The sequence below is a fragment of the Camelus ferus genome, chromosome 9, assembly GCF_009834535.1.
Source record: "Camelus ferus isolate YT-003-E chromosome 9, BCGSAC_Cfer_1.0, whole genome shotgun sequence".
In the NCBI taxonomy this organism is placed as follows: Eukaryota; Metazoa; Chordata; class Mammalia; order Artiodactyla; family Camelidae; genus Camelus; species Camelus ferus.
This window is the reverse complement of record NC_045704.1, coordinates 65,643,847-65,652,004: the sequence shown is the minus strand read 5'-3', so window position 1 is coordinate 65,652,004 and position 8,158 is coordinate 65,643,847.

The following is an 8,158-nucleotide window of genomic DNA, read 5'->3' as shown; positions in this document are numbered from 1 at the left end:
TTTTAAGGAGGTGTGAAAACGTTGTTCCTTTCTATCACACAATAACCACTTTTTAGGATTCCAGAGAGAAATATATCTGATCTTGGTACCAAAAATAGTCAATAGTAATGGTAATCTCAACTTTGTCATTAGAAGGAAAGAAAGAAAGAGAGAGGAGGAAGAAAGAAAGAAAATATTTCCACCTACCCTCCCTGACCCCTTCCTCAGGGAATCTTAGCAAGAGCAGAGAAGTTTGGCTACACAGGTATCCTGCAATATGCCAGAATCAAATAGGTGCTTTTCTACAGTCCCAACGACAAAATGCTTCTGGAACTAGAAGCCAAGATGCCTTTGTGCAAAAAGTACATCACATCGTTTTGCAACTGGTCGAATATTTTGATGCGCCCAAATCCTAAACCCAGCCTCATATATTACGTGAGTTTCAAATCAGTAGCAGAAGCTGCGCACGGGTGCTGACTGGTTCATCAGGCTTCTCCAGAGAAACAGGACCAGTAGGATGTATCCAGGTGTCTCGTGAGGAGACTTAGCACAGGACTTGGCTCACGCTGTTGTGGAGGCCAAGTCCCACAGTCCACAGGCTGGAGGACCAGGAGCCCGGTGGTATAATTCAGTCTGTGGCCAAACGCCTGGGAACCAGGGTAGCTGATGGTGTAACTCCAGACGGAGGCTGAAGGTCCGAAAACCAGGGGCCTCTGGAGTCCTAAGGCCTGAGAACTGGAAATTCCAATGTCCAAGGGTAAGAGAAGAGGAGAGAGAGAGAGGGAGAGAGAGAGAAAACTCACCCTTCCTCCACACCTTTTTGTTCTGTTAGGGCCCTCACCAGACAGGATGACGCCAGCCCACATTGGTAAGGATGATCTTCTGGGCTCAGCCGACCGATCCAAGTGCTAATCTCTTTAGGAAACACCCTCAAGGACACACCCAGAAATAATGTCTTACCAAATATCTGGGCACCCCTTAGCCCAATCAAGGTGACACATAATTAACCATCACACCGGTCAAGAGAAAAGTCCCTGTGTGCCAGGCCGTGGCCATCTCTGAGGCCTGCGATAGGAGACAGAGAGTCTTCATTCACTCATTTTCTCCTTTATGTGCTTTCCCTGCTATATGCACTTCTCTGTGGGTAAAAGAGGGCAGAGGCCCCCACACCCATCTCTGCACCCTGCATGTGGCATGGCACATCCCGGTCACCCAGTGCTCAGCAAATATCTTCCGAATTAAATCGGATGGTGCGGTTGAGCCCACAATCCCCATACCCCTGTGGAGGGGCCTTTCCATCCTCCAGGCCTCCGGGACCGCGTTAAACCCAGCCTCCGCATGGTCGCCCGGGTTGCCGTCCCGAGGCGGAGTTCACTCTGGTGCTGTCCCTTGTGTTTCCTTGTTGCCACCAGGACATTCCTTCTTCCACTAGTGAGCGGAGAGACCACGTGGTGCACAAGCAAACCCCTGCTTCGCACAGAAGCCCAGCTAGTGCTTTCATCAGATAGAGTACAGGGGCGTGTGTGTGTGGTGGGTGAGCTCGAAGGAAACCTCATGGAGGCCCCTGCCACTGAATGGGCCCGTACCCAACACCAGGAACATTCGAGAGCACTTTAGGAAGAGGAATTTTTAAAAATATTATTTATTTATTTATAAGACTATTTTAGGAAGAGGCAATGACTCTGCCACTTTTCTATCAGCCCCAGCCTCGATAAACTACTCAGTTTGCTGGAGACACAGACTGTGAGAGCTGGAAATAATCTTCGAAAGCCCAGCACCCAAGGCCTCCTGTGGGAGAGGAGGTCTGTGTGCCGGGGAAGGGAGCCTGCCTCTCTCAGGTGGGCCGTCTGAAGGAGGATGTCAGATATGCACATTAAAATGCTTCCTGGCAAGTCCTGGCCACTGTCTGGCATGTAGGAGCTGCAGCTCCCACACTGGGAGGCCCCGAGGCCTACCTCCTGGAGCCTGGGTTTTCTTTGGCCATGTGAGCGGGGAAAGGCAAACCTCTCCAAGCCTGTTTCCGCAGCCTGTTTACTGGGACGGTTAAAGATAACGTAGAAAGTTGCTTGGTGTGTAGTGATAATAACTAGCATCTAGTAAACGCCTACTCGGTGCTCCACGTCTGTTAACTTGTTAAATCCGTGCAGTTCAACAACCTGTGCGGTAGGTGCTCTGATTACAGCCATGTTCACAGATGAAGAAACTGAGGCACTGAGAGCCCGAGGAACTCATCCAAGGATAATAAATGACAGGGCCAGGATTTCTAGATTGTCCAAATCTGGCTCAGTCTGTGCCTTCAGCTACTACATTCTGCCGCCCCTCACTTACTATGATAGTTACAATTTTTCTTGGCAGGAGGAGTCATTTGGGAAGATAATTTGTCCATATGTGTTCATTGTGTTCATTAAAAGGTACTTATCCTTTAATGCAGTAATTCCACTGCTGACAATCAATCCTAAAGGAAGAACTATACATATATAAAAACCCAAATGTAATGTTCTTTTCTTTTTCTTAAATCACAGCATTATTTATAGTAGGGAGAAGAGAAACAATCCAATTGTTTAGTAAAATGTTAATAAATAAAATCATAACACATCATCTAGATAGATAATTATATAAAATGATCATGTGTGCAAAATATACATCCAGATTCTTTTTTCACAAAGGTTAGAAAAAAACACTCCAAAACATTACAGGTGGTGGGCTGTGGAAGCGTGTTTTAATGTTCTCTTTCACCAGCTTTACAAGTGGTCTATCATACAGCCCTTCTGCTTTCAGCAACTTGTTCACTTAATGCTGCCTTCTGAGCTCGTGATGAGCAGCGTGCCAGATAACCCCACGCTGCGGGGGGACTGGTTAGAAGCTTGCAGCTGGGGGTGAGGAAATGCGTTCCCTCTCCTCCACCAATAAAACCTAGTGATCAGCTGGATCTCCACCATCCTTATCACCTCCCAAGCCTCTAACAGGCACATGGCTTTTCCTCCCTGTGCTGGATGTGGAACGAGCAGCGTGGTTTGGTGGAAAGAGATAAGACTGGGAATCAACAGATTTGGTTGTGTTTTAAAAAAAAAAAAAAAGCTGCTAGTTACCAGAACCTGGGCTTCTTCAACTACTGGTGTCCTTAACGCAGGAAACAGAAATGACTCTTTGACAACACCCAGCCTTTCCTTCTCTCCTTCGCGAGGCCAGCAAGCTGCAGAGCTAGAGCACCGGGGCTGGATCTGCCTACCAGAGCAACACCCTGCTGTCCTTCTCCCAGGGAGCTGCCTCTCAGGGAGGGTCCGGGGTATTCATGTGGGCTGAGCCTCTGAGCCTCGTGCTTGCCTGGGGTTTCCAGGAGCCTCACCTCCCACCTTACCTCTAGGTATGGGGTCAGACATTCCCTCCAGGGGATCTGTGTTTTGTGAGTAATTTTTTAAAGTTACAATATATATGGGCTTTGCTGTTTGAAAGTGATGTGTGTCATCTGGGGTAAACACAGGGCACAATGATCACCAAACATCCTGGAGGAAATGATGAAAAACTCAAAAGAGAAATAATTTTACATTTTCTCTCTCGTTACATTTTCCATTCACCAACTAAAATCTACTCCTTTTTTTTTCCATAAAAGTTCACGCTGGGTATGTTTCTATGAAGAGTCATTTCGTGCAGCCCACACATGAGATGACACTCTATTCAGTCAATCTGTTCTTAGGAACAATGTAAAAATATATATTTGGTGAGGTTAACCGTTTTCTTATTTGAACTCTGAACACCAAAGCTGACAGCCCCCTCTGTCTTCAGATGTTTGAAATCCTTCACATAAGAGTTTGAATTTTTTATAGTAATAGAATATATTTTATAATGTGATGAGGTTTAAATATATCAGTCCCAAAATGTTTATTAAAGGAAAATAGTGTTTTTCTTCATGTTTGAGAAGGTTTTATATTGATACAAGATTGGGTCTTACTCATAGCGTAAGTCTTATATTAACTTGTTTTATCTCCAAAGTTCTTTAGTTTATCTCCCAATTTTTGTGTATGCAGATAAAGAAGCATTACCTACTTTCCATAAATGATGACACCACCAAATCTTATTCCAGCTTATAGTATGATTTGAATCTTATTTTGGTAGCTTGCTGTTTGCAAGAGTAGCAGTCAGGTACTCTGACACACTACCTAACTCCAGGTGGGGCAACACGGAATCACTCAGCATTTATTTTCCTTGAATTCGTAAAATTCAGAAAAAATATATAACTCTTATTTCTGTCTAACTTCACCCACCAAAACAGTGAATCCAAAGACAAAAGTTAGATTTTTGATACCATGAGCACAAAACCGTAGCAGTATGACAGGGCGTGGCCACTGTCTAACAAACACTTCTTGTGCATAAAGTAAAACCCAGCTCTATGCCTGGTCTTTTATCAACATCTAGCCTCTCCGTAGTTGATTTTTATACTCTTTTAACTGTTTGCTAAGTGGTAGGAATTTTTTTAGCTTCTGCATTACACAAACATGCTATCCGAAACACTTTTTCTGGTACGTATCAAGAGCCATAAAAAATATTCATCGTTGGATTCAGAAATTCCACACCTAGCAATACATTCTAAGGAACAATTTAAAATGTGGGCAAAGCAATAGCCAGAAAACTTACCATTGCATTATTAAAAATAGTACAAAATGAAGACAAGGTAAATACTGAGACAGGAGTGACTGAGTGAGTTACAGCAATCTAGCTGACAGAACCCTTTTTATAGCAACTGAGAATGAGAAAAGATAATATAAAATATGAATGCCATGATTTTTATTTAAATAATTTTTACTAAAAATAGTTTTTTATTCAATTAGAGGAAATCTGGAGAATAGGAAAAAACACAATATTCAGTGAAAAAAACAGATTACACATTGGTATCTATGGTATGATTATAGACATTTTGTTTCTTTTTAAGAAGCACGGCAAAAATACTGAAATGTTGTTTTACTAGGATTTCTTATTTTCTTTATCAAACTATATCTAACATAATTGACAATAAAAATATATTAAAAGTAAAGCACCACCTTCTTATAGAAAAAAATCTCTTGTTTACAGAGGAGTCTCGTGCCTAATCCCATCCTGTGATTTTTTTCTTTTTACTGTGTGTATTAAACATTGATTTTACTTTCAGTATCTCTCTCACAGCTACTCTTCAGCAACAGCTCATGGTATTTGATACACAGGAGGCATTTCTTGTTTTAAAGATGGGTAAACTAAGTTCTGAAACAAGTTAGTTATCCATTTAACTTTCCCCCAAATAAATCCACAGAATATCTGAAAATGAAAACAGATCATTGATTCATTTTCTCCCTGACTTTTGATTAGGAAAAAAAAAAAAATCCAAGTCCCTACAAACTGCTGTAACAAAGTTCACTTATGCTAAGTTGACCAAAGTGAATCAGGACACAGAACAAGGAGGTTAAACCTCGGACACCCTTACTGAGAGCATTCTTCCAATCTTGGTGCCCAGAGGAGCCTGGGAGTGTGGAAATCAAAGGACCTCTCCATGGGCTTACAAGGCTGGTAGGAACTCTGACTTAACATCTGAGAAACTGAGGCTGGGTAAGTAGAGCTAATGTTTATGGTCACAAGGCTAGGAACTGGCAGAACAGAGACTGATACCACAAATGACCATCTACAAAAAGCCCAGACTCTTTCCCCTCCTGAAAGCATTGCTATGAAGACCAAATGATGCAAACATCACAGAAATGTGTGCTGAAGATGGGAGCACCACCCCTCTGTGGGGTTTCAGAATCACCCATTCTTCCTATGCCTCCTTCAAACAGATGGTAACTATAAATCTTTGTGAGAAAAAAAAGATACTGATAATATCCTGTTAAATTTCCTTTTTTAAAATGTGTCAAATCTTTTGTTGTATGGAAATTCTGATTTATGAGATGCTGCTTGAAATAAATGGGCCACTGGACAGAGCTTGGAAATATTTGCCATATGAAGGTCATTTGTTATTTGGCATCTACAGATATATTATTATTGCTATTTAATAACAATACATTATTGACAAAATTAGTAAAACTTAACATCCTTTTTTTTGGAAAACCTGTAATTATAGAAAATTATGCCCCAAGCCTACATTCTACTTACCATTATTTCAGTTCCAAGGAGCATTTGCAGGGAGGGGTTCTTCCTAGCTTTAAAAGTGTGTACTTTTCAGGAGCGAGGGGTGTCTTTTTCCCTTCACTCTCTGTGTAGTAGTAAATGAGAGGTAGTTTGGAGGAGTGGACAGTCAGGTTTGTTCTACCATCACTTCCAACTCCTGGCTCTTTGCTGCTCCTGGGCAAATTTCTTAAACTCTCTGGGGCCCCTCTTCTTACATTCCTCTTCTGTTCCCCCTAGGTGTAGGAATCACATTTCAACACTACACACCTGAGAGATGACCAAGTCTCAATGGTTGAATATTTGTAATGCGTATTTATTTATTTGAATCGGTAATACATGCACATGGCTCATAACATAGAAGATGTAACGGGGGATTGGGGGATTCGTTGCTATCCGCCTCCCACCTGCTCCTTTCTTGTCCCAGTCCCCAGTTTCACTCTGTGAACTCAGATACTGTGAAGGGCAAAGAAGCAAGAAAACTAGACTTACTCTGAATGAAAGGGATTTATTCTAAGGTGATTATTTGCCCCTTTCACAGTCTCCCTATGTGTTTGAGACTTCAAATAGCAGCACTCAACTAAACTATTAACTAGTCACAGCACCTTTTCAAGAAATCTTGACTTTGAACTTCCTAATGCGCAAAGGAAATGGTTCAGCCATTTCTCTAGAACGTGGTTGATAATAAATTTTCTTAGGTCCCATTTATCTTTTTTTTTTAAGTTTTTTTTCCTGCTCTTGCATAAGACAGGAGGACAAAAAGTAAGCTATATGTTGGACTGCTTTAAGATTTTTATACCTTAGGCCGGGACAAAACACACAAAAACCAAAAATTTTAACAAAATGACCTTAATTTCCCTTCAGCTAGTTCAGTATTTGTAATCTTTCTGATTAAGATTGCTTACCTGTGCATTTATTTATAAAGAAAGTGTGTATGAAGAAAGTGAACAAAGTGTAGAGTGGACAGCGAGTCAGACAAGATGTGTGTCTAGTCTGGCACCAGGCACATAGTAGGTGTGCAGCCATTGCTGTATAAAACGTCTAAACTATTAAAACATGCTTGAAGCACTGCAGCAACAACCAAATATTTTCCACAGGCCTTTAGGTTTACAACGCAAATTAAAAATCACTCTTAATAGCATTCTCTAAGGGAAGGGCTCTCAGGGCCTTTTTTCCATGACAACTTTGGATTAATCTAAAAATCAGTAAATTATTTTGCAAGAACTGAAGAGCACCACTCCCTCTCTCGGTGTCTGCCACTGGAGATGGTTGTGCATGAAGCAGTGATCAAACACCCCCTCATTTCATTTAGGAAAGCAAGCCCATTGTAACAGTATCTGCGCCCCTCAGGAAAGGGTGTAGACTTGACGCACACACCGCAGGCCACGCTGTGGATCATGACACGCACTCTGGCGTTGGAGGTCGCTGCATTTGTTTCTTTGTGGGTGAGGTCTTAATTTTTTCCTGTTCTAGTATGGAATTGATTAATTAATGCCATTCATTCATTTGCTCAGCCCACAGACGTGTGTTCCGAGCCTACCGGGGACACAATGCTGAGAGCCGCTGCCTACCCTCAGGGAACGCACCATCCCAGCGAGGGCCGACTTCGCAGTCACCAGCAGGCCGGTGCCTCGACGGCGCCTCCCCGCTCCCCGCAGGACCGAGCGCCTGGGCGGACGGCAGGCGGCGGCGGGCCCGCGCCTGGGGCACGGCTCTCCCCGGCTGGCCCGGGCAGGGCGGGCTCAGTCGAGCCGCCGCCGCCTCGGCCCCCGCGCCCTGCCGCCCGCGCGGTCTTTAATTTCGCAGCTCCAACCACCGGAAGCTACAGCCGCCGGCCGAGCGGCCCCGGCCCAGCGCGGGTGTGCGCGGCGCGGGGAGGGCGCGCCCGCCAGCCCAGCCGGGCGCCCGCGGGACGCGCCGCCAGCGCCCTCTCGGCCGGGGGCTCGGCGCTCGCCCACCTCTTCCAAATTTAACCATTACCTAAATCCGAAGGGAAATGAGCAAACCTCTGGGATTGGGTGTCAAGGTATTTTCAGCCTTGCTGGGCGTATTT